The 26,711-nt window shown below is 48.2% G+C and overlaps 1 protein-coding gene across 1 annotated transcript in view; it reads left to right on the top strand.

Annotated features, from left to right (window-relative positions):
- arhgap25 (Rho GTPase activating protein 25) overlaps positions 1-26,711 on the top strand; it is a 73,929-nt gene that overhangs the window by 702 nt on the left and 46,516 nt on the right. The window lies entirely within an intron of this gene.

Raw genomic sequence — 26,711 nt, 5'->3', positions numbered from 1 at the left:
ACTGGATAGCTTTTTATGACAATGGTTTCATGGTCATCGTTGGACTTTTTAAAAATTGAATTTAAATGTCACCATCTGCCATGGTGGGATTCGAACTTGGGTCCCCAGAGCATTACGCTGGGCCTCTGGATTACTGGTCTGGAGACAATTATCTAGAATGTGTGTGTTAACAGGATTGGAGATTGGGTAACTGCTGCTGTTTTGTCGCAGCGAGGTACTGTTAGCTTCCTCAGCATCAGACACTGCCCCCTCTCCCCGTATCCCCTCAACCCCCCGCCGTAAATATGTGGGGCAATGGGGATAGGGCCTGGGTGGGATTGTTGTCGGTGCAGACTCGATGGGCCGAATGGCCTCCTTCTGCACTGTAGGGATTCTATGATGATCTCTAGTTCATGACAGAGTGACCTCCTTCTGTGCTCTTTCAACATGTATAAGCCCATTGTGCCAACATCAATGCAGTTTGTTATTACAAAGTATTCACCATGCAGAAACTGTCCGCTCTGCCTTGGTGTCGATGCCCCACTTTGAGGCTCCTCTCACCCCCTCGTCATGCCAACCCAACACTCGAGCCTTCTATTCCTCTCTCCCTCATGTGTCTCTCCAGCTTCCCCTGAAATCCATCTCGATATTCACCCCAACCACTTGCTGTGGTTGTGAGTTCCACATTCTCAGCACTGGGTGAAGAAGTTTACCCTGAATTGATTCTAAAACCATCTTCTCTGCTCATTCTGTTTAGTTCCCTCTTCTAATTTTGACAAGCTGACTCATAGAGTCATAGAGGTTTACAGCATGGAAACAGGCCCTTCGGCCCAACTTGTCCATGCTGCCCTTTTATTTTAAAACCCTAAGCTAGTTCCAATTGCCATCATTTAGCCAATATCCCTCTATACCCATGGTACCCATGTAACTGTCTAAACGCTTTTCAAAGGACAGAATTGTACCCTCCTTAACTACTACATCTGGCAGCTTGTTCCAGACACTCACCACCCTCTGTGGGAAAAAATTGCCCCTCTGAACACTTTTGTATCTCTCCCCTCTCACCTTAAACCTTTGCCCTCTAGTTTTAGACTCCCCTACCTTTGGGAAAAGATATTGACTTTCTAGCTGATCTATGCCCCTCATTATTTTATAGACCTCTATAAGATCACCCCTCAGCCTTCTACGCTGCAGAGAAAAAAGTCCCAGTCCATCAAGCCTCACCTTATAATACAAACCATCAAGTCCCAGTAGCATCCTAGTAAATTTTTTCTGCACTCTTTCTCGTTTAATAATATCCTTTCTATAATAGGGTGGCCAGAACTGTACACTGTATTCCAAGTGTGGCCTTACCAATGTCTTGTACAACTTCAACAAGACGTCCCAACTCCTGCATTCAATCTTCTGACCAATGAAACCAAGCATGCTGAATGCCTTCTTCATCACTCTATCCACCTGTGACTCCACTATCACGGAGCTATGAACATGTACCCCTAGATCTCTTTGTTCTGTAACTCTCCCCAATGCCCTACCATTAACTGAGTAAGTTCTGCCCTGGTTCAATCTACCAAAATGCATCACCTTGCATTTATCTGAATTAAACTCCATCTGCCATTCATCAGCCCACTGGCCCAATTGATCAAGATTCCGTTGCAATTGGAGATAACTTTCTTCACTGTCCACTATGCCACCAATTTTGGTGTCATCTGCAAACTTACTAACCATGCCTCCTATATTCTCATCCAAATCATTAATATAAATGACAAATAACAGTGGACCCAGCACCGGTCCCTGAGGCAGGGATCCTCTAACTCCACTAGTTAGACACTGCTTGACACTAATGAGATTGCTGGCTAAGATAGTGCGGAGCTTCTTCAGACTGGAACACTTGGATTTGTTGCCGAGCTAGCGTTCCACAAGTTAGTTCAGTCTCAGAATGCTAGTTGGAGATCCATGCCCTCAAAATGGATCAAAGCGAAATCCTTCAGGGTATGACTGTGGTGGGTGCCTGGAACTTGTTGCCGGGGGAGGTAGTGGAAGCAGATACGGTAGTGACTTTTAAGGGGTGTCTTGACAAATACATGAATAGGATGGGAATAGAGGGATATGGTCCCCGGAAGGGTAGGGGTTTTTAGTTTAAGTCGGGCAGCATGGTTGGTGCAGGCTTGGAGGGCCGAAGTGTCTGTTGCTGTGCTGTAATTTTCTTTGTTCTTTGGTCCTCATCACCATGAGTATGATGGACAGAATGGCCTGAAATCAGGACCCAGCACCACCTCTGGAACTCCTGTTTGCCAGCCTGTCACATCTTGTGTACACAGATTTCTCTGGAACTCACCTTTTCAACCTTCCACTTTTTCATTTTTCACTTCCATCAACCTGAACGCATCCACAACTTTGTTTGCTGCCTGTATCTTAACTCACTCCAAACCCCGTTCCCTATCATCCCCGTGCTCACCACCTCACTCTGTCTCCTAATCTAGCAATGCTTTGATTTTGACATTCTCATGTTTGTTTTCAAATCCCTACATGGCCTCAGCCCTCCCTATCTCTGCAAGACTCTCATCCAGCCCAGTAAATCTCAGAGACCTCAGCGTGGGACATGGGCGTCGCTGGCTCGCCAGCATTTATTGCCCAGTTGCCCTTGGAGGGCAGTTGAGAATCAACCACATTGCTGTGGCTCTGGAGTCACATGTAGGCCAGACCGGGTAAGGACGGCAGATTTCCTTCCCTAAAGGACATTAGTGAACCAGATGGGTTTTTCCAACAATGGTTTCATGGCCATCAGTTAATTCCAGATTTTTAAAATTTGAATTCAAATTCCACCATCTGCTGTGGCAGGATTCGAACCCGGGTCCCCAGAACATTTAGCTGAGTTTCTGGATGAATAGTCCAGCGATAATACCACGTGGCCATCAAGTCCCGTGTGCTCCAGTTTGTACCACTTCACCCATTGGCAGACACCGTCTCATCCGTGTGGATCCAAACTCTGGAATTCCCTGTCTTAATCTCCCCCCAACCTCTCTCCCTCTAAACCTGACCATTAGGCCAAGTCTTGATCATCTGCTGTTATATACTCTGATGTGACTCAACAGCAGATCTTGTTGGATAAGGCTGTGGTGCACTTTGGGACATTTCACTGTGACCGGCTGTGGTGCACCTTGGGACATTTCACTGTGACCGGCTGTGGTGCACCTTGGGACATTTCACTGTGACCGGCTGTGGTGCACCTTGGGACATTTCACTGTGACCGGCTGTGGTGCACCTTGGGACATTTCACTGTGACCGGCTGTGGTGCACCTTGGGACATTTCACTGTGACCGGCTGTGGTGCACCTTGGGACATTTCACTGTGACCGGCTGTGGTGCACCTTGGGACATTTCACTGTGACCGGCTGTGGTGCACCTTGGGACATTTCACTGTGACCGGCTGTGGTGCACCTTGGGACATTTCACTGTGACCGGCTGTGGTGCACCTTGGGACATTTCACTGTGACCGGCTGTGGTGCACCTTGGGACATTTCACTGTGACCGGCTGTGGTGCACCTTGGGACATTTCACTGTGACCGGCTGTGGTGCACCTTGGGACATTTCACTGTGACCGGCTGTGGTGCACCTTGGGACATTTCACTGTGACCGGCTGTGGTGCACCTTGGGACATTTCACTGTGACCGGCTGTGGTGCACCTTGGGACATTTCACTGTGACCGGGGGCACAACATTAACCTTGTTGCTTTGAGGAAGTGCAATTCAGAGAATTAAAATAATTGTTTTTACAAGTTACCGCGACCCAGCATGTTCCTGTGTCTGTGAATCACTCCCTTTTCCCAGCAAGAAGTCTCACAACACCAGGTTAAAGTCCAGTAGGTTTATTTGGAATCACGAGCTTTCGGAGTGCTGCTCCTTCATCAGGTGAGTGGAGGTTAGAGCTAAACTGATGAAGGAGCAGCGCTCCGAAAGCTCGTGATTCCAAATAAACCTGTTGGACTTTAACTTGGTGTTGTGAGAATTCTTACTGTGCCCACCCCAGTCCCACACCAGCATCTCCACATCATCTTGTTTTCCAGTGATTTAATGAGTTTTGCCCAGATGGTGCCTGTAATAACTCCACGGAGGTGAAAGTCCCGTCACCAGGTTACTTTATTTACACCATACATCTGTACACAGCCAGCTCTCCAGTTGCTCCTTGCTGAATGCAGGCTGGGAGTCTGACACACCTGCTTTAAATAGGGAGCATGAGGCTCCCTGATTTAACCATCAGTTAGGACTCAACAATTAGTTCATACTCTAGCAAGCCAACCTCATTAGCCTGGCTGAAGTCATCACAGTGCTCATCTGTGAAGGATCTTATAAGAAGACCTTTTTTATTCATAGCTGCCAGTGTGATTTTTAAACTTGTGCGACCCACATAGCCAGGATAGAGCTCAATAAGGAAGTGTTTCCAATGGCTGGAGGCTCAGGAACCTCTCAGGACACGAATTGAAGAAGATTCCGAGGTGACATGAGGAAAGGTGTCCCCCCTTCCCCTCCCCCCCCCCCCCCCCCGCCTCTCCACCCCCCCCCCCCCCCCCCCCACCCCTCCCACCTCCAGAGAGTTCCTGAAAGAAGAATTGGAGAGCGCCCTGAAATGAGTTAGTTACAGAGCGGGGAATTGCGATCAATTTGATCGCTCCACTGAAGGGGCTAGCACAGCCGCAATGGGTAACTGGTCTCCCTCTGCACTGTTTTGTACTTTGCTTCTCTTCAGTGTGGGCAGGAAGGTGTAAGTAGGCAGCCTCCAGCTCTGCGTTTAGGGAGGAAGTTGAGTCAGAGAGACAGAGGCAAGTTGAGGCAGACTGTGCTGAGACTGAAATTCAGCAGCAGGTCTGATGCAAGTGTTTATGCATCTGTATTGGAACCAGAGTGTCCACGTCAACATTACAGACAGAATGGTTATGTAATGAAAAGGAACGGCGTGTAATGCAAATGAAGATTTGAAAATAAGAGTTGCTCATTTAAGACAGAGTTGAGAATGTTTTTCTTATCAGAGAGTTCCGAGCCTTTGGAACGCTCTTCCTCAATCACACACATGAGGATGGCCTCAACCGGGATCTTGGGTTCATATCACACTATGTGTAACCCCCATCATTTGGCCTGGGCTTGTAAAATCCTACTAACTGTCATGGCTTGAGACAATGCACATCTCTTTAACCTGTGCTTAACCCTCTCTCCACTCACATTGTCTGTACCTGTAAAGACTTGATTACCTGTAAAGACTCACATTCCAACCATTATCTTGCAATCGAGTCTTTGTCTATAGATGCCCTGTTTGTGAACCCACCTCTCCACTCACCTGATGAAGGGGCAGCGCTCCAAAAGCTCGTGCCACCAATTCAACCTGCTGGACTTTAACCTGGTGTTGTGAGACAGTCCAACGCCAGCATCTCCATATCCTACTCAAAAGGCAGTGGAAGCAGAATCTTTGACTATTTTCTAAAGCAGAGATAGATAGATTCTTGCTAACAAGGGGGTTGAAAGGGGTTGGCAGGAATGTTAGAGTTGAACTCACAACCAGATCAGCTGTAATGATTTAGGAAGCCCGGCTGGAAAGGAAAATGGTTCATTTACCAAATGCAATGTAAAGCCACTGTCGTGGTGTACGCACACTAGTCCCTGCCTGGGACTGCAGTTCAGCAGGCCCAGTCCTGGGCCTGCCTTATAAATGGCTCAGGTAGGGAGTTCCAGCTGGGCAGGCCACTGTCTGTTACTAGGGGAACTCATGCACAATGAGACCCATAGGGAGATCAATCAGAGATTGCCCATGGATCTCGTGGGGGATATCACATCAGGCATGATCTTATTGAATGACTGTGGAGCAGGCTCAAGGGGCCGAATGGCCTACTCCTGCTCCGAATTCAACATGTATGTTAAATATTTCAGACAGGATAGTTTGTGATTTGTATTAATGTGAATGCTCTGGACTGAATAGTGTGCAATAAGTATAATGTTTTTTTAAATGGGAGATGAGCATCACTGGCTAGGCCAACACTTTTAGCCCATCCCTCCCCATCATAACCCCATCCACTTACCCCGCTAATCCCCCTAAAACCAGTGCATCTTTGGACTGTGGGAGGAAACCGGAGCGCCAGAGGAAAGCCACGCAGACACGGGGAAAATTTGCAAACTCCACACAGTCACCCAAGGCTGGAATTGAACCCAGGACCCTCATGCTGTGAGACAGCAATGCTAAATACTGAGCCACTGTGCCACCTACAGCCCTTGCAGTATCCAATGAATTTAACCATTTCTTGATATTGCATGGAGTGAATCGAATTGGCTGGAGACTGGCATCGGAGATGCTGGGGTCCACTGGAGGAGGCCGAGATGGATCATTCACTCGGCACTTCTGGCTGAAGATTGTTGCGAATACTTCAGCCTCATCTTTTGCCCTGATGTGCTGGGCTCCTCCATCATTGTGGAAGGGGATATTTGTGGAGCCTCCTCCTCCAGTGAGTTGTTTAATTGTCCACTGCCATTCACGGCTGGATGTGGCAGGACTGCAGAGCTTAGATTTGATCCGTTGGTTGTGGGATTGCTGAGCTCTGTCTATTACTTGCTGCTTACGCTGTTTGGCATGCAAGTAGTCTTGTGTCATAGCTTCACCAGGTTGACACCTCGTTTTTAGGTACGCCTGGTATTGCTCCTAGCATGCCCTCCTGTACTCTCCATTGAACCAGGGTTGATCCCCTGACTTGGTGGTAATTGGTAGGGTGGCATGATGGCACAGTGGTTAGCACTGCTGCCTCACAGCGCCAGGGACCCGGGTTCGATTCCCATCTTGGGTCACTGTCTGTGTGGAGTTTGCATGTGTCTGTGTGGGTTTCCTCCGGGTGCCTCCGGTTTCCTCCCCACACTCCAAGGGTGTGCGGGTTAGTTGGATTGGCCATGCTGAATTGCCTCTTAGTGTCAGGGCGACTAGCTAGGGTAAATACATGGGTTATGGGGATAGGGCCTGGGTGGGATTGTGGTCGGTGCAGACTCGATGGGCCGAATGGCCTCCTTCTGCACTGTAGGATTGTATGATTCTATGAAGATCCTTGTTTTTGAGCTGAAATTCCTCTGCAGCCTATCTCTGAAATCACTTCATCCAACACTGCTCTTTCAGTTTGACGGGTTGAGCATGCTCCCCAGAAATGCAACGCTAAGGGTTGGAGCCACAATACACCTCCTACCTCAATCAATGCTCGATCACCACCTGACTGAGAAAACCAAGGTGGTTGGACAGGTGAGTAAAGTGGTCAAGAAGGCGCCTGCACTTTTAATAGCTGAGAAATTGAATACAAGTGCAGGGAGGTATGCCGGATCTGTAAGAAATGCACACAAGCCGGGTCACAGCTGGAGTACTGTCTGCAGTTCCGGTCACTACACTTACGAAATGATGCGACTGTATAGAAGAGGCTGGAGAGGTGATTTACGAGGATGTTGTCCTTTAGTTATCAGGGAAGAGTAGATAGACTGGGAGAGTGTTCGTCCCTGTAACAGGTCCGCAGCCTTCCAGAGAAGTGGTCAGCTTTACAGTATCAGCCATCAGGTGACTTGTGGCGGCCGTTTTCTAATCTGTGTCTTTTCATAGGATCATAGAATCCCTGCAGCGCAGAAGGAGACCATTCGGCCCATTGAGCCTGCACCGACCACAATCCCACCCAGGCCCTAATCCCATAGCCCCTCATATTTACCCTGCTAGTCCCCCTGACACTAGGGTTAATTTAGCACGGCCAATCAACCAAACCTGCATATCTTTGGAGTGTGGGAGGAAACCGGAGCAGCCGGAGGGAACCCACGCAGACACGGGGGAGAGCGTGCAAACTCCACACAGACAGTGACCCGAGGCCGGAATTGAAACCAGGTCCCCTGTGCCACTCCTATCTTGCACATGTACTTAAAACAGGTTTTCTTTGAACAATATGTCTGTGACTAGCTGGTCAAGTTGTAGGTAGCTCTGACTCAGTCCCAGTTTTTTATCACCATGGCAGCAGATGAGATAAGAAGGGCGTATTTCCTTTTGTTTGAGACGTGCCCAGCCAGGGTGGGGCGGGGGGGTTGGGGGAGGGGGGGGGGGGGTGGCGGGGGGGGGGGGGGGGGTATAGATTTAGGGGAAGAGCTGAGAGGTTTAGAGAGTATTCAGTGGGATGGTTTGTTCGGAGGGGATCAGGAACTCACTGCTTGAAAAGATGGTTGAAGCAGAGACCCCAATAACATTTACAGAGCACTTGCATATTAACTGGAAGAAGTGCTGTAACCTCCAAGGCGACATACCAAGAGCTGGGAAGTAAGATGAGATTGGATAGTTACTTGTTAGCCAGTGCAGACACGATGCTGTGCTGTAAATGTCTGTTATTTATACTTAGGTCAACATTCTTTGATTTGATTTATTATTGTCACATGTATTAATGTACAGTGAAAAGTATTGTTTCTTGCGTGCTGTACAGACAAAGCATACCGTTCATAGAGAAGGAAAGGAGAGAGTGCAGAATGTAGTGTTACAGTCATAGCTTGGGTGTAGCGAAAGATCAACTTAATGCGAGGTCGGTCCATTCAAAAGTCTGATGGCAGCAGGGAAGAAGCTCTTCTTGAGTCGGTTGGTACGTGACCTCAGACTTTTGTATCTTTTTCCCCGACGGAAGAAGGTGGAAGAGAGAATGTCCGAGGTGCGTGGGGTACTTAATTATGTTGGCCGCTTTGCTGAGGCAGCAGGAAGTGTAGACAGAGTCAATGGATGGGAGGCTGGTTTGCAGCTTCATTCAGCAAGAGGTTGGAATAGAAACATAGAAGCAGGAGGAGGCCATTTGGCCCTTCGAGCCTGCTCTGCCATTCATTACGATCATGGTTGATCATCAAATCCAGTATCCTGATCTCCCGCCTTCTCCCTCATATTCCTTGATCCCTTTGGCCCGAAGAGCCATATCTAATTCCTTCTTGAAATCAATAGCAACATTAAAAAAAAACAGAATCTTTCTCGCTCTGTTGGGTGAAGTTCTGATGTGGAAATGCCGGCGTTGGACTGGGGTAAACACAGTAAGAAGTTTAACAACACCAGGTTAAAGTCCGACAGGTTTATTTGGTAGCAAAAGCCACACAAGCTTTCGGAGCTCCAAGCCCCTTCTTCAGGTGAGTGGGAATTCTGTTCACAAACAGGGCATCTAAAGACACAGATTCAATTTACATGAATAATGGTTGGAATGCGAATACTTACAGCTAATCAAAGACTTGATTAGCTGTAAGTATTCGCATTCCAACCATTATTCATGTAAATTGAGTTTGTGTCTTTATATGCCCTGTTTGTGAACAGAATTCCCACTCACCTGAAGAAGGGGCTTGGAGCTCCGAAAGCTTGGGTGAAGTTCCACAGGGACACCTCAGAGAGAAACTGAACCGGCAAAGGAAGCACTGAGGAAATTGAATCCAATGATGCTTCATCCAATCTTGGCCTTGGAGGCGTCTCTGTGTCATGCAGCATGATCAGGTTTAATGTTGCTTTGGATGGATAACATAGCCCAGTGAGAGAGTCAGTGCGAGAGCATTCACCCAGGAGTAACAGCTAGGTGCAGGGCGAAACTGGGTGAAAGGTCATTTTACAATTGATCCCAACCTCTTCCTCACAAAGAGGGAGATTTAGCCTGTTGGCCAGGGGTCGCTGATCTTTCTCTACACCCTAACAGCACGGTTATCCTCACAGTGCCAGGGACCCAATTTCGATTTTGGCCTTGGGTGACTGTCTGTGTGGAGTTTGCACGTTCTCCCCATGTCTGCGTGGGTTTCCTCCAGGTGCTCCGGTTTCTTCCCACAGTCCGAAAGACGTGCTGGTTAGGGTGCACTGGCCGTGCTAAATGTCAGCTTACTTGTGACACTAATAAATAAACTTAAACTTTTTCGTTTTGACTGTAACGTTACATTGTGCACCCTCTCCTTTCCTTCACCCCTATGTACTTTATGAACAGTATGCTTTGTCTGTATAGCGCGCAAGTAACAATACTTCTCACCGTATCACCATACATGTGACAATAATAAATCAAATCAAAGACTTTTTGGGATGACTGAATGACTCATCATCATTTATCTCGCGATTTGTACGTTTCCCTGACTTTGTGTAACATGGCGGTCACATTGCAACTGACTGTGCCTAGGTGATTGTCACAGTAACTTCATTGTAGTGTTAATGTAAGCCTACTTGTGGCTAATAAATAAACGCAGCACCCAGAGTTGGCTACAGAAACGCAACACCCAGAGTTAGCGGTAGAAATGCAGCACCCAGAGTTAGCTACAGAAACGCAGCACCCAGAGTTAGCTGCAGAAACGCAGCACCCAGAGTTAGCTACAGAAACGCAGCACCCAGAGTTAGCTGCAGAAACGCAGTACCCAGAGTTAGCTACAGAAACGCAGCACCCAGAGTTAGCTGCAGAAACGCAGCACCCAGAGTTAGCGGTAGAAACGCAGCACCCAGAGTTAGCGGTAGAAACGCAGCACCCAGAGTTAGCTACAGAAACGCAGCACCCAGAGTTAGCTGCAGAAACGCAGCACCCAGAGTTAGCGGTAGGAACGCAGCACCCAGAGTTAGCTGCAGAAACGCAGCACCCAGAGTTAGCGGTAGAAACGCAGCACCCAGAGTTAGCTACAGAAACGCAGCACCCAGAGTTAGCTACAGAAACGCAGCACGCAGAGTTAGCTACAGAAACGCAGCACCCAGAGTTAGCTACAGAAACGCAGCACCCAGAGTTAGCGGTAGGAACGCAGCACCCAGAGTTAGCGGTAGAAACGCAGCACCCAGAGTTAGCGGTAGGAACGCAGCACCCAGAGTTAGCGGTAGAAACGCAGCACCCAGAGTTAGCTACAGAAACGCAGCACCCAGAGTTAGCTACAGAAACGCAGCACCCAGAGTTAGCTGCAGAAACGCAGCACCCAGAGTTAGCTGCAGAAACGCAGCACATAGAGTTAGCTGCAGAAACGCAGTACCCAGAGTTAGCTACAGAAACGCAGCATGCAGAGTTAGCTACAGAAACGCAGCACCCAGAGTTAACTACAGAAATGCAGTACCCAGAGTTAGCTACAGAAACGCAGCACCCAGAGTTAGCTACAGAAACGCAGCACCCAGAGTTAGCTACAGAAACGCAGCACCCAGAGTTAGCTACAGAAACGCAGCACCCAGAGTTAGCTACAGAAACGCAGCACCCAGAGTTAGCTACAGAAACGCAGCACCCAGAGTTAGCTACAGAAACGCAGCACCCAGAGTTAGCTACAGAAACGCAGCACCCAGAGATAGCTACAGAAACGCAGCGCCCAGTGTTAGCTGCAGAAACGCAGCACCCAGAGTTAGCTGTGGAAACGCAGTACCCAGAGTTAGCGGTAGAAACGCAGCACCCAGAGTTAGCTGCAGAAATGCAGCACCCAGAGTTAGCTCCAGAAATACAGCACCCAGAGTTACCTGCAGAAATGCAGCACCCAGAGTTAGCTATAGAAACGCAGCACCCAGAGTTAGCTACAGAAACGCAGCACCCAGAGTTAGCTACAGAAACGCAGCACCCAGAGTTAGCTGCAGAAATGCAGCACCCAGAGTTAGCTCCAGTATATTTTTAATGAAGATTTTTCACTCGCGTGACTTCAGTAGAATTATCTGTGTATTATTTCAATGTGTGAAACTTCATTGCCCTGTTAGCTACATTCCAACAATGTCTCCATTCTGTAAAAATACATAAGAATATAAGAACTAGGAGCAGGAGTAGACCATCTGGCCCCTCGAGCCTGCTCCGCCATTCAATACGATCATGGCTGATCTTTTCATGGACTCAGCTCCACTTACCCGCCCGCTCAACATAACCCTTAATTCCCTTACTGTTCAAAAAATTATCTATCCTTGCCTTAAAAACATTCAATGAGGTAGCCTCAACTGCCTCACTGGGCAGGGAATTCCACAGATTCACAACCCTTTGTGTGAAGAAGTTCCTCCTCACCTCAGTCCTAAATCTGCTCCCCTTAATTTTGAGGCCATGCCCCCTAGTTCTAGTTTCACCCGCCAGTGGAAACAACTTCCCTGCTTCTATCTTATCTATTCCCTTCATAATGTTATATGTTTCTATGAGATCTCCCCTCATTCTTTTGAATTCCAATGAGTACAGCCCCAGTCTACTCAGTCTCTCCTCATAAGCCAACCCTCTCAACTCCGGAATCAACCTAGTGAATCTCCTCTGCACGCCCTCCAGTGCCAGTATATCCTTTCTCAAGTACTTCCCTGGTGTTGGGATGTGCGGACCTCCTGATAGGTGCAGTATAGCTCTTTCAATCGGTGTGGGGAATAAATTGCTCTCGACAGCGTTACACAGCATTGAGATCCTATCCCAATCCGAAAGGACATGGGTGGGAATTTTACCACCCACCTGCCACGGAATCAGAGCGGGCGGGGGGCGGACAGTGGGAAGGTCTGTTGACCCTGGGCGGTTTCAGGATGGGTGTGGCCGTAGACACCCGCCCAGCAGGTCCAATATTATCCCTACGGTGCAGAAGAAGGCTATTTGGCCCATCGAGTCCGCACCAACCACAATCCCACACAGGCCCTATCCCCATAACCCCATGTATTTACCCTGCTAGTTCCCCTGACACTAAGGGGCAATTTGATATGGCCAATGCACCTAACCCACACATCGTTCAATCTCATTCGGACTGTGGGAAGAAACCGGAGCACCCGGAGGAAACCCACGCAGACACGGGGAGAACGCGCAGATTCCACACAGACAGTGACCCAAGCCGGGAATCGAACCCGGGTCCCTGGCGCCGTGAGGCAGCAGTGTTAACCCACTGTGCCAGCCATGCTGCCCAATGTATGCACTCATGAACATGCAATGAATGTATTCACCTGATCTGTGCTGCATCGTGTAACGAACATGCAGAGTGCAACATTTAGAGGGATCCTGCTGACAAGTCTCACAGTGTGGTGTTAGAAAGAATTGCGGATTTACGTTTTGCTCCCAAGATGTCTCGAAGTGCTTCATATTGCTGTGAATATAGGCCGGAATTCTCCCATCCTGCCCGCCACTGGAATTCCAGCGGACGGGGCAGGGGGGAGACGGGGGAACCATGTAAAGGTCCATTGAAGTCAGGTGGGAATCTCCGGTTGTCAGGTGAGCACGGCCAGAGAATCTCGCCTGTCATGTATCTCCTGTAAATAAAGCAGTGTTATCTTCCCTTTCTGCTCAGTGAGCTGTTTCCACTGACCTCCATTCTACCTCTTCAAGAGGCGGCTGGATATAGCACTTGGGGTGAATGGGATCAAAGGTTATGGGGAGAAAGCAGGATTAGGCTATTGAGTTGGACGATCAGCCATGGTCGTAATGAATGGTGGAGCAGACTTTAAGGGCCGAATGGCCTCCTCCTGCTCCTATCTTCTATGTTTCCTCAACCGATGAAGGTGTGTGACACTGAGGAAGATGATTAAAAATCAGGTGCTTTTTAGTGTAATGATTTCTGCCCTGGGGCTGAGGCGCAGTTGGAAACAATTGATCAGATGTCTTTTATTTGCAGAGGTTGTTTTGGGTGTTTCGACCTCTGAATCAAGAGTTGCAGCCGTTTTGTAACAGGATGTGGCTTTGTGATAATACTGTGATGTGGAGAAGCAACTGCAAAGCTTCAGTGAGGAGCCGTGTCCATTTCTCATGTTCAGGCAGCAAGAGGGTCAATGCCTCTTATTGTGAGCTCCCTCGGGCACTTTCTAAAACAACTGGCAAATCAATCCCTTATCCGGAGTTAAGGTGCAGCCCAGAGCCAAGCTTAATTGCGTGTTCCCTGTTGGTGTCTAAGTCTAGATTGCGAGCGGCCTGCTTGACAGTCAATAGGTTAATCACAATCCACACAGCAGGGATAGCAGACAAGTCCCATTGTAAGAAATTCTGCCCGTTTGACTCAGTGCAGACGAGAGACTGAATTTCACATCCCCCGGGGAGGCGATGGCCCAATGGTATTATCGCCAGACTAATAATGCTGAAACGTTCTGGGGGACCCGGGTTCGAATCCCATCACGGCCAATAGTGGAATTCGAATTTAATAAAAGAAAAAAAATCTGGATTTAAGAATCGACTGATGACCATGAAGCCGTTGGGACGGCACGGTGGCACAGTGGTTAGCACTGCTGCCCTCACAGCGCCAGGGACCCGGGTTCGATTCCGGCCTCGGGTCACTGTCTGTGCGGAGTTTGCACATTCTCCCTCTGTCTGCGTGGGTTTCCTCCGGGTGCTCCGGTTTCCTCCTACAGTCCAAAGATGTGTGGGATTAGGTTGCCCCTTAGTGTCAGGGGGACTGACAGGGGTTAAGGGGATAGGGCATGGGTGGGATTGTTGTCTGTGCAGACTCGGTGGGCCAAACGGTCTTCTTCTGCACAGTAAGGATTCTATGATTGTCGGAAAAACCCACCCGGTTCACTAATGTCCTTTAGGGAAGGAAATCTGCCGTCCTTACCCGGTCTGGTCTACATGTGACCCCAGAGCCACAGCAATGTGGTTGACTCTCAACTGCTCTCTGAAATGGCCAAGCGAGACACTCAGTTCAAGGGGAACTAGGGATGGGCAATAAATGCCAGCAATGCCCAACTCCCATGAATGAATTAAAAATAAAAGATCTGCACAGCTGAATGCTCTGCTGTGCTGCATTCACACGTTCTGCAACTCCTTTCAACGGATGCCCTCAGGGTTCCGGGGTGTTTGAGAATGGAAGCTTTGCAAAGGTAGCTAGGGCTTGGTAAATTTATCAGCTTAGGCCAACATTACAGAAAAAGAGAGTGGGAAGAATCAGCTCAGTGTTTAGTGTCCCAAGAGCCACGTTAAATTTACCTCTGGGTTCACTGGAAACACAGTAAGAAGTTTAACAACACCAGGTTAAAGTCCAACAGGTTTATTTGGTAGCAAAAGCCACACAAGCTTTCGGAGCTCCAAGCCCCTTCTTCAGGCTTTTGCTACCAAATAAACCTGTTGGACTTTAACCTGGTGTTGTTAAACTTCTTACTGTGTTTACCACAGTCCAACGCTGGCATCTCCACATCTTCACTGGAAACTCCACCTGACTCATGAGGATCAAACAGAAATTCTCTAAGTTGCTTGCTGATGGAGAACACAAAGACAAATGGGGAGGTAGGGATCCGCAGGGGGGTGGAACTCACAAAACAAGAGCAAGGACATATCAGTCAGTGCCACTCATTCCACTAAAGATTAAAGACAAAACACACAGCTCATGTCAGAGCAACCAAGTTAAATTACTCTCCTAAGTGTGTGAGCACATGCGTGCACACACACACACACCAAACACAAAGTCACACACACAAACACGCACATACACTCACCAAACACAAAGTCACACACACAAACACAAACACACACACTCACCAAACACAAAGTCACACACACAAACAAACTCAAACATGAGAACATGCAAACTCCACACAGTCACCCAAGGCCGGAATTGAACCTGGTCCCTGGCGCTGTGAGGCAGCAGCGCTAACCATTGTGTCACCGTGCCGCCCTTGCACTGTGCCACCATGCCACCCTTCCTGCACCCGAGACCACAATTGCCACAGTTAGTATCCTTTCCAGTAGGGAAATCCCAACCTACCGGCATCCTGTCTGGTAGGCAACAGCAAAATCTACTGCTGACCAACATAGCTTCTTCCTGTTTTCCAAGTAGTGTAACAGGAAGGAGGATGGTCCAATGCTGATTGCAACTTCCTATCAAATCTGACTGGGTAGCACGGTGGTACAGTGCTTAGCACCGCTGCCTCACAGCGCCATGGACCTGGGTTCGATTCCGGCCTCGTGTCACTATCTGTGTGGAGTTTGCACGTTCTCCCCGTGTCTGCGTGGCCCTTTCTAATCCCACCTTCCTTCCCCATGACCCATAGCCACATACCGTGCTTAAGGTGCAGATCCAGGTCCTTTTTAAAAGAGTTTCGGGTCTCTGCCTCCACTACCAACTCGGGCAGCGAATTCCAGACACCCACCACCCTCTCGGTGCTCCGGTTTCCTCCTACACTCCAAAGGTGTATGGGTTAGGTGGATTGGCCATGCCAAATTGCATTTAATATGTAGATATGGGGAATATTTTTTTTAAAATTCATTCGTGGGACATGGGCGTCGCTGGCTGGGCCAGCATTTATTGCCCATCCCTAATTCCCCAAGGCAGTTGAGAGTCAACCACATTGCTGTGGCTCTGGAATCACATGTAGGCCAGACCGGGTAAGGACAGCAGATTTCCTTCCCTAAAGGACATCAGTGAACCAGATGGGTTTTTACAAAAATCGACAATGGTTTCATGGATATTTTTTTTAATTGAATTGAAATTCCACCATCTGCAGTGGCGGGATTCGAATCCGGGTCCCCAGAACATTAGCTGAATTTCTGGATTAATAGTCTAGCGATAATACCATTAGGCCATCGCGGGGTAAATATGTGGGGTTACAGGGATAGGGTCTGTCAGAGAGTCAGTGCAGACTTCTTCTGCAATGTAAGGGTTGTATGATTCTGTGATAGCCTGTATCTTTAGCAAGTCTTTGGTGGGGTTTATGTGTGGGTTGGGTTGAAGGTAACATGACGAAGTATGGTTGTGGGAGGTTGGAACGCGCAAGTGTACATTCCCAGTTGAGTAGCACACACTGGCAGCTCTTCTGTCGGATGTAGCAGAGACAGCAGCTGCGGAACACCTGCAGAAAAAGCCCCAGTCTACATGTATATCGGTGATTCAGCAGAATATGTCCGCGTGGGCTGGGCCTGAGGACGGGGGGATTGAAGACAGCGGCGGGGGCAGGGTGGGGGGGCGGAAACACAGCGAACATGATGTTATTTCAACGACAAAAATGAGAAGGAATTGCATTCCCAGCCACTTCTCACAACTTTGGGATGACCAAAAACACTTTTCATGAATGAATAGCTTTTCAGGAGTAATCACAATGTAGAAAATGGAACCATCGTTAAGCATACAACTCACTCCCACAGACACATGAACAGATGTTCTGTTTTAGTCCTGATGAAAAGTTAATGACCTGAAACCATAGAAAAGTTTCTGCAAACTTTTCACACGAAACACACAAGTTTCTGTGCCGTAACATAGAAAAGTTACGGCACAAAACGAGGCCATTCGGTCCATCTTGTCCAATGCCAGCCCAAGGACAACCAGCTGCCCTTTCTAATCCCCACCTTCCTGCACCCAGCCCATAGCCCTGTACCTTACAGCACTTAAGGTGCAGATACAGATACTTGTTAAAACAGTTAAGGGTCTTAATTAGGCTGCACTTGGAATATAGACCTTAGTTAGGCCGCACTTGGAATATAGTGTTCAATTCTGGTCGCCACACTACCAGAAAGATGTGGAGGCTTTGGAGAGGGTGCAGAAAAGATTTACCAGGATGGTGCCTGGTCTGGAGGGCATTGGCTAGGAGGAGAGGTTGGAGAAACTTGGTTTGTTCTCACTGGAACGACGGAGGTTGCGGGGCGACCTGATAGAAGTCTACAAGTTTATGAGAGGCATGGACAGCGTGGATAGTCAGAAGCTTTTTCCCAGGGTGGAAGAGTCAATTACTAGGGGGCACAGGTTTAGGGTGCGAGGGTCAAGGTTTAAAGGAGATGTACGAGGCAAGTTTTTTACACAGAGGGTGGTGGGTGCCTGGAACTCTGCCGGGGGAGGTAGTGGAGGCGGATACGATAGTGAGTTTTAGGGGGTGACTGGACAAATACATGAATAGGATGGGAATAGAGGGATATGGTCCCCGGAAGGGTAGGGGGTTTTAGTTCAGTCAGGCAGCATGGTCGGCGCAGGCTTAGAGGGCCGAAGGGCCTGTTCTTGTGCTGTAATTTTCTTTGTTCTTTGTTCTTTTTCTCTGCCTCCACCACCAACTCAGGCAGTGAATTCCACTCACCCACCGCCCTCTGCGTGGAAAAGCTCTTCCCCATATCCCCTCTACACCGACTGCCACTTATCTCGAATCTGTGGCCCCTGGTTCGAGAATTCTCTCCCACTCTACCTCTTCCCCTGCACACCTCTATCAAGTCAGCCCTCAGCCTTCTTTGTTCCAAGGAAAATGACCCCAACCTCTTCTCGTAGCTACACAGGCCTCGCAGGTGGAGGATGCGGTCAAGAAGGCGTACGGCGTACTGGCTTTCATTAATCGAGGGATTGAGTTTAGGAGTCGGGAGATAATGCTGCAGCTTTATAGGACCCTGGTTAGACCCCACTTGGAGTACTGCGCGCAGTTCTGGTCACCTCATTACAGGAAAGATGTTGAAGCCATTGAAAGGGTGCAGAGGAGATTTACAAGGATGTTGCCTGGATTGGGGGGCATGCCTTATGAGGATAGGTTGAGGGAGCTTGGTCTCTTCTCCCTGGAGAGACGAAGGATGAGAGGTGACCTGATAGAGGTTTACAAGATGTTGAGAGGTCTGGATAGGGTAGACTCTCAGAGGCTATTTCCAAGGGCTGAAATGGTTGCTACGAGAGGACACAGGTTTAAGGTGCTGGGGGGTAGGTACAGAGGAGATGTCAGGGGTAAGTTTTTCACTCAGAGGGTGGTGGGTGAGTGGAATCGGCTGACGTCGGTGGTGGTGGAGGCAAACTCGTTGGGGTCTTTTAAGAGACTTCTGGATGAGTACATGGGATTTAATGGGATTGAGGGCTATAGATAGGCCTTGAGGTGGGGATGTGATCGGCGCAACTTGTGGGCCGAAGGGCCTGTTTGTGCTGTGGCTTTCTATGTTCTATGTTCTACACTTTTCCAGCCCTGGTAACATTGTTGTCAACCTCCACTGCCCTCTCTCCATGGTAATTACATCCTTCCTGTAATCTGGTGGCCAGAACAACAGGACTGCAGTTGTAGCCTCACTAATGTTTAATACAATTCCAGCATTAGACCCTTACTTTAATATTCTAAAATGTTTGCTCTGTTTCTCTCTCTCTTCATGAACGTTGTTTGACCTGCTAAGCATCTGCAATATTCTGCTTTTGTGAGGAGAATTGAATACAAAATTGGGGAAGTTCTGCTTCAGTTATACAGGGTATTGGTAAGACCACATCCGGAGCACAGTATTGGTCTCCTTGTTTAAGGAAGGATGCAAATGTGTTGAAAGGAGTTCAGAGAAGGTTTGCTAGACTAATACCAGGAACGTTGTCTTATGAGGAAAGGTTAGACAGGCTAGACTTGTATCCACTGGAGTTTAGAGAGTAAGAGGCAACTTGGTTTAAACATAATAGATCCTGTAGGGTCTGGCCAGGCTGGACGTGGAGAAGGTGTTTCCCCTTGTGGGAGAATCTAGAACTAGGGGTCACTGTTTGAAATAAGGAAACACCCATTTATAGAATCATAGAATCCTTATAGTGCAGAAGGAGGCCATTCAGCCCATCAAGTCTGCACCGATCACAATCCCACCCAGGCCCTACTCCATAACCCCATGCATTTACCTTAGCTAGTCCCCCTTACACTCAGGGGCAATTTAGCATGGCCAATCCACCATCCAGGACCAGCTAGTCTTTCGGACTATGGGAGGAAACTCATGCAGACCACAGGGAGAATGTGTAAACTCCACACAGACAATGACCCAAGGCCGGGAATCAAACTCGGGTCCCTGGCGCTGAGGCAACAGTGCTAACCACTGTGCCACCCACCACGCCACCTATTTACGTCAGAGATGAGGAGAACTGTTTTCTCTGAGGGTCGTGAATCTTTGGAATTTCCTTCCTTAGAGTCTTTGACTGTCCTCATGTCAGAGCCAATGGCTTCTTCATTAACGGGGGGGGGGGGGGGGGGGGGGGGGGGGTGAAAGGTTATTGGAGGTGGGAGGGGGAAGGCAGGAATGTGGTTACAATCAGATCAGCCATGATCTTATTGAATGGCGGAGCAGGCTTGAGGGGCCCAGTGGCCTACTCCTGCTCCTTGCTTGGAGGTTGGTATGTTTTAGCTGTTGGTTGAGGGGTGAGGATGAGGTGTGTAGGTTGACCATGTCAATGCTCTCCTTCGCAGTAGTATTACAGGTTCTTTTCCATTGGTGTGAGATGGCAGACAGGACCCTGCATTCTGACAGCGCAGCACTCCCACGGTACTGCACTACGAGAGTGTCAGCCTAGATTATACCCTCCAGTCTCTGCAGTGGAACATGAACCCACAACCTCGCAATTTAAGAGGCTTCTACCAATTGCATCCCAGGACTCTCATGTGTGCAGGGTTTTGTGTGTTAGATTGCTTTCATATTATTCAGATTGCATTTTGTGAGGCTCCGGTGTGGGTTCAGTTTCTCAGTAAAGGTGACCACAGATCAGAGAATTGGAGCCATTCTTTTCTAACCTCTGGCCTTCTCTCAGATCAGCTGAGGCTTCATGCCACACGCACACACTGCTGAATTAGCCCTAATCTCAGTGAAACCCTGGCCATCCCATTCACTAGAGTCTAAATGCGAAGGCCTATTTGCCAGCTTTTGTACCCTGGTGCCCATTCAGAATCCACTTGGACTGAGTGCAGAGGTACCTCTGGATTCATGGATTTTCAAAGGAATGTTGACTTTGAATGGTTTCTTGACTGCAATTCTTCCAAAAGGCTGGTCTTTATTTTCTCAAGCCCCATTCTGCTTCAGAGTGGGCTCATAGCACAGGAACAGAATGAGACTATTCATTCCACACAAGTTGCTTCAACCATTCAACAGGAAGACTACTGATCCATATGTATATTCCATTTCTCTGTACGTAGCATTGTTCCACAGCCTTCGCACATAATTCCACTTCGGATGACCATGAGGGACAAAGGGAAAGAAGGATATATTGATGGTGAGCAACTAAGCTCATAGAATCATGGAATAGAGTCCCTACAGTGCAGAAGCAGGCCATTCGGCCCATCAAGTCTGCACAGACCACAAACCCAGGCCCTATTCCCATAACCCACATATTTATCCCACTAATCCCCCTGACACTAGGGTCAATTTAGCATACCTAACCTATACATTTTTGGAGTGTGGGAGGAAACCAGAGCACCCGGATGAAACTCATGCAGACATGGGGAGAATGTACAATCTCCACAGAGACAGTGACCCGAGGCCGGAATTGAACCCAGATCCCTGGCACTGTGAGGCAGCAGTACTAACCACCGTTCCGCCCAATGTGGAGGATAAAACAGCAGTGCAGAACTGTTGGGCTGAATGGCCTGTGTCTGCACTGTAAATTGTGATGGTCTTGAACTGTGATTTGATTTGATTTATTATTGTCACATGCATTGGTATACAGTTTTTGTCTTTTAGGGAAGTATTGTTTCTTGCATGCTATACCGACAAAGCATACCGTTCATAGGGAAGGAAACGAGAGAGTGCAGAATGTAGTGTTACAGTCATAGCTAGGGTGTAGAGAAAGATCAACTTCGTGCGTGGTAGGTCCATTCAAAAATCTGATGGCAGCAGGGAAGAAGCTGCTCTTGAGTCACTTGGTACATGACCTCAGACTTTTGTACCTTCTTCCCGATGGAAGGAGGTGGAAGAGCGTATGTCTGGGGTGCGTGGGGTCCTTAATTATGCTGGCTGCTTTGCCGAGTCAGCGGAAAGTGTAGACAGAGTCAATGGATGGGAGGCTGGTTTGCGTGATGGATTGGGCTACATTCACGACCTTTTGTAGTTTCTTGGGCAGAGCAGGAGCCCCATACCAAGCTGTGATACAACCAGAAAGAATGTTTTCTATGGTGCATCTGTAAAAGTTGGTGAGAGTTGTAGCTGACATGTCAAATTTCCTTAGTCTCCTGAGAAAGTAGAGGCGTTGGCGGGCTTTTTTAACTCTGGTATCGGCATGGGGGGATCAGGACAGGTTGTTGGTGATCTGGACACCTAAAAACTTGAAGCTCTCGACCATTTCTACTTCGTCCCCATTGATGTAGACAGGGGCATGTTCTCCTTTACGCTTCCTGAAGTCGATGACAATCTCCTTCATTTTGTTGACATTGAGGGGGAGATTATTGTTGTTGCACTAGTTCACCAGATTCTTTATCTCTTTCCTGTACTCTGTCTCGTCATTGTTTGAGATCCGACCCACTACGGTGGTGTCGTCAGCAAACTTGAAAATTGAGTTGGAGGGGAATTTGTACCTTTACCTAATAGAATTCCAATCATCCACAAGTTGAAATCTCCGCAGCAATCTGGAAGAGAGAGAGAGTATACCAGGTTAAGACGAATCTCTGGTTCCTGACAGTACCCGCTGTGCAGCCTAGCTAAAATTTAAAAGGACAAGGGTCAAACAGGGTAAGACACACACATGACAGCCAAGAGGGAAACATAAAAGAGGAAGGAAAGAGCGGAAGGCTTTTCTTGTGTTCTTTGTTTGTGTTTTATTTTCAGAATATTGAGTTTTCGATAGAATTGTTACTTCGCTCTGATGTCCTGGAGACTGCAGTTTGCAATAACTCCCTGGGTTGAGTTTGCCGTGACACCATTAAAAGACTTGGTATCAAACACAATGGATCAGATCCTAAAACATACTGGATGCAGTTCTTACATAGAAACATCGAAAATAGGAACAGGAGTAGACCATTCGGCCCTTCAAGCCCACTCCGCCATTCAACGTGATCATGGCTGATCCTGTATCTCAACACCATAATTCATCATTCTCCCCTTACCCCTTGATGTCTTTAGTATCTGGACACCTAACACCTTCAGAGACTAGTAATCTATCCATTTCCTTCTTAAATACATTCAATGACTTGGTCTCCACAGCTTTCTATGGTTCACCACTCTCCGAGTGAAGAAAGTTCTCCTCATCTCAGTCCCAAATGGCTTCTCCCATATCCTGAGGCTGTGACCCTTCGCATCCAGTCTGTCCAGCCCTGTCAGAATTTTGTACATTTCAATGAGATGCCCTCTCATTCTTCAAAGCTCCAGCGAAATCAGACCCAGTCGCTCCTCAGATAACAATCCTGCCATCCCAGGAATCGCTCTGGTGCACATTTGCTGCGCTCCCTCTATGATAGTTCCTTTCTTAGATAAGGGGACCAAAACTGCACACAATGCTCCAGGTGTGGTCTCACCAAGCCTCTGAACAGCTGCAGTAAGACATCCTTGTTCCTGTACTCAAGTCCTCTTGCGATGAATGTCAACATTCCATTTATAGAATCATAGAATCCCTACAGTGCTGAAGGAGGCCATTTGGCCCATCGAGCCTGCACCGACAACAATCCCACCCAAGTCCCATCCCCGTAACCTCACATATTTACCCTTCTAATCCCCCTGACACTAAGGGGCAATTTATCGTGGCCAATCCACCTAACCCGCACATCTTTGGACTGTGGGAGGAAACCGGAGCACCCGGAGGAAACCCACGCAGACACGGGGAGAATGTGCAAACTCCACACAGACAGTCACCTGAGGTCAGAATTGAACCCGGGTCCCTGGCGCTGTGAGGCAGCAGTGCTAACCACTGTGCCACCGTGCCGCCCCATTTACCTTCCCATCTGCTTGCTGCACCTGCCATGTAGTTGCCCACTCACTCAACTTGTCGAAATTGCTTAAAACCTCTTGACCTCCTCCTCACCACTCTCAGTTCCACCAAGTTTTGTGTCATCGGCAAATTTGGAACTGTTATGTTTGAGTCCCTTATCCAAATCATTGATGTATATGGCGAATAGCTGGGGTCCAAGCACTGATCCAGGTGGTACCCCACTACTCACTCCCTGCCATTTCGGAAAAGACCCACTTATTCCTACTCTCTGCTTCCTATCATTGCGTTCTGTCAACTCCCTGGAACAAAGCTGATAGTCAAGGGAATGAAGAATGGCTTGCTAAACATTGACTCTTGTTCATATCTTGGGAGGTTGTCGAGTTACATAGCGTCTGTAAAAGAATAGAAAATGTAATGCTGCAATAATACTTCCAGAATCACCAGGGTACGAGGGTGCACACGTTGAGTGCTGTAAAAAGCAGACCTATCTCAGCAAGTTCCTCTATCCCCAGAGAAGGTGATTATGGGCTGGGATTATTTGAAAAGAGAGTTAGCTGAGGCCAGCCAGCACACTGGGCTAACTGAGGAGGTAGACGGTGCTGTTAAAGGACAACTCTGAAAGTAGCAGATCCAATGTGGCAATAGCACGGAGGTCAGTCTTCATGCCAGAGGGGATAAGAAGCAACAACTTGCCATTGGATCACATCTTCAACCTTGTTAAAACATCCCAAAGTGATTCACAGGAGCGTGACTGAACAGAAATTCCTCAGTGATCCACTTGACAGGAAATCCTGGTCAAAGGGGTACAATTCACAGAATCCATTGAATCCCTACAGTACAGAAGGAGGCCATTTGGCCCATCGAGTCTGCACTGACCACAATTCCACCCAGGCCCTATTCCTTCAACCCCATGCATTTACCCTCGCTAGTCCCCTGACACTAGCATGGCCAATCAACCTAATCCTCACATTTTCGGACTGTGGGAGGAAACCGGAGCACCCGGAGGAAACCCACGCAAACACGGGGAGAAAGTGCAAACTGCACACAGACAGTAACCCGAGGCCGGGATTGAACCCAGGTCTCTGGCGCCATGAGGCAGCAGTGCTAACCACTGTGCCACCGTGCCACCCTTGAAAGGCCCTTGGGCCGGTCTGGCCCACATGTGACTCCAGAGCCACAGCAATGTGGTTGACTCTCAACTGCCCTCCAAGGGCAACTAGGGATGGGCAATAAATGCTGGGCCCAGCCAGCTAGTGACGCCCATGTCCCACGAATCAATCAGTAAATAAGGAGAGAATCCATTGAATTGAAAGGAGTTGGGTGGCAGGGTTGGGGGGCAGAGAGAGAGAGGGAACTCAGAGCTTGGGGGCCCAGGCAGTTGAAGGCATGGCCACCAATAGTGTAACAATGGAAATCAGGGATGCTAAATATAGGGTCAGGATTCACTCCGCGGATGCTGCCAGACCTGCTGAGTTTATCCAGCATTTTCTACTTTAATACCAGAATTGAGGAGTCTGACATGGTGCAAGAATTGTAAATTTAGAAACAGAAGAAGGAGTGATAGTTTGTTTGGAATGTAAAGGAAAGGGGGGTGAGAAAGTTTCTGTGCCATTCTCATTTTGAAACACATTTTGCTTCCTGTCACTGCAGTGATAGTGCAGGCATCTGGAAAGCTAGTTTCTATTTTAAGCAGCTACTTCCTGAGTTTGGACCAGCTGTGTCTCTCTCTCTCTCACACACACACACACACACAGCCCACTTACATATTCGAAACAGAAAACAGCTTTTTCTTCCTGAAGAGTGATTCAGTCGTGTGGCATTTGCAGATTAAAACCTAATGATTAGTGGAGAGGTCGGGTGAAACTGTAATTTGTCCCTCCTTGACAGGGAACCGCCTCCATGCACACAAGCCAAACCCTCATGTAGTGCTCGAGGCATCCAGTTCCAGAAAACACAACCTCATTCATTCAGAGACGTAAATTTGTTAGGATTCTCTCCTTATTGATTTGTGGGACATGGGCATCACTGGCTGGGCCCAGCATTTATTGCCCATCCCTAGTTATCCTTGGAGGGCAGTTGAGAGCCAACCACATTGCTGTGGCTCTGGAGTCACGTGTGGGCCAGACCGGGTAAGGACGGCAGATTTCCTTCCCTAAAGGGACATTAGTGAACCAGACGGGTTTTTTTCCGACAATCGACAATGGTTTCATGGTCATCAGTACATTCTTAATTCCAGATATTTTTAACTGAATTCAAATTCCACCATCTGCCGTGACGGGATTCGAACCCGAGTCCCCCCGGAACATTAGCCGAGTTTCTGGATGAACAGCCTAGTGATAATACCACTAAGCCATCACCTCCCTTGCAATATGTCATCCACTCTTATCTTGGTACAGTAGTTTTCACTTTGAAAGGGAGAAGGTGGGAGAACCTGTGTCCAGACCCATTTTGGACTGCGGTTTATTCAGATGATGTATGTTCCAGAACCAAAATGTGCTGAATCCCACAGGTTGACTTGCCTTGGAGGTTTCCTTTCCATTGCTTCCTCCTCCATCCAATGTATAACCCAACAGTCTGATTTGGAGATGTCTAAGTGCAACAATTTATATTTTTATAGCCTCACTGAGTAGAACGACCCCAGCTGCTTCCCTGCAGTTTTTAATCAAATAATGACAATGAGTCATTGGAGGAAGTACAGTGAGGTTTATTGGAGTGGTCCCTCAGTAAGTGGGGATCAGTGTTCTCCAGAAGAGTGAGAAGTGATCTTATTGAAGCATTCAAGGTTCAGAAGGGGTTTGGACAGGGTAGATACGGAGAGATTGTTTCTCCTGGCTGGGAAATCCAGAACAGAATGGAGAGGGCACATTGATCATTGAGGAAATAGAGGAATCTCTTCATTCAGAGGGCTGCGAATCTTTGGAGTTCTCTACCCCCCAGAGCCCTGGATGCTCAGTTATTGAAATGGAGAGATTTCTGCTCCCTCAGGGAACCCAGGTGGAATGGGTGGGAAAATTGGGTTGAAACCCAAGATCAGTGATGTTTATTGAATGGCCAAACAAGGCTCAAGAATGCTGTATTCCTGCTCCTAGAATCCTACATTGCAGAAGGAGGCCATTCGGCCCATCGAGGCTGCACCGAACACAACCCCACCCAGGCCCTATCCCCATAACCCAATGCATTTACCCTAGCTAGTCCCCCTGACACTACAGGGCAATTTAGCATGGCCAATCTACCTAACCAGCACGTCCTTCGGACTGTGGGAGGGAACTGAAGCACCCGCAAGAAA

The sequence above is a fragment of the Mustelus asterias genome, chromosome 22 (genome assembly GCF_964213995.1).
Source record: "Mustelus asterias chromosome 22, sMusAst1.hap1.1, whole genome shotgun sequence".
Classification (NCBI taxonomy): Eukaryota; Metazoa; Chordata; class Chondrichthyes; order Carcharhiniformes; family Triakidae; genus Mustelus; species Mustelus asterias.
Note: the sequence above shows the minus strand (reverse complement) of the source record. Positions and strands in the feature narration are given on the sequence as shown.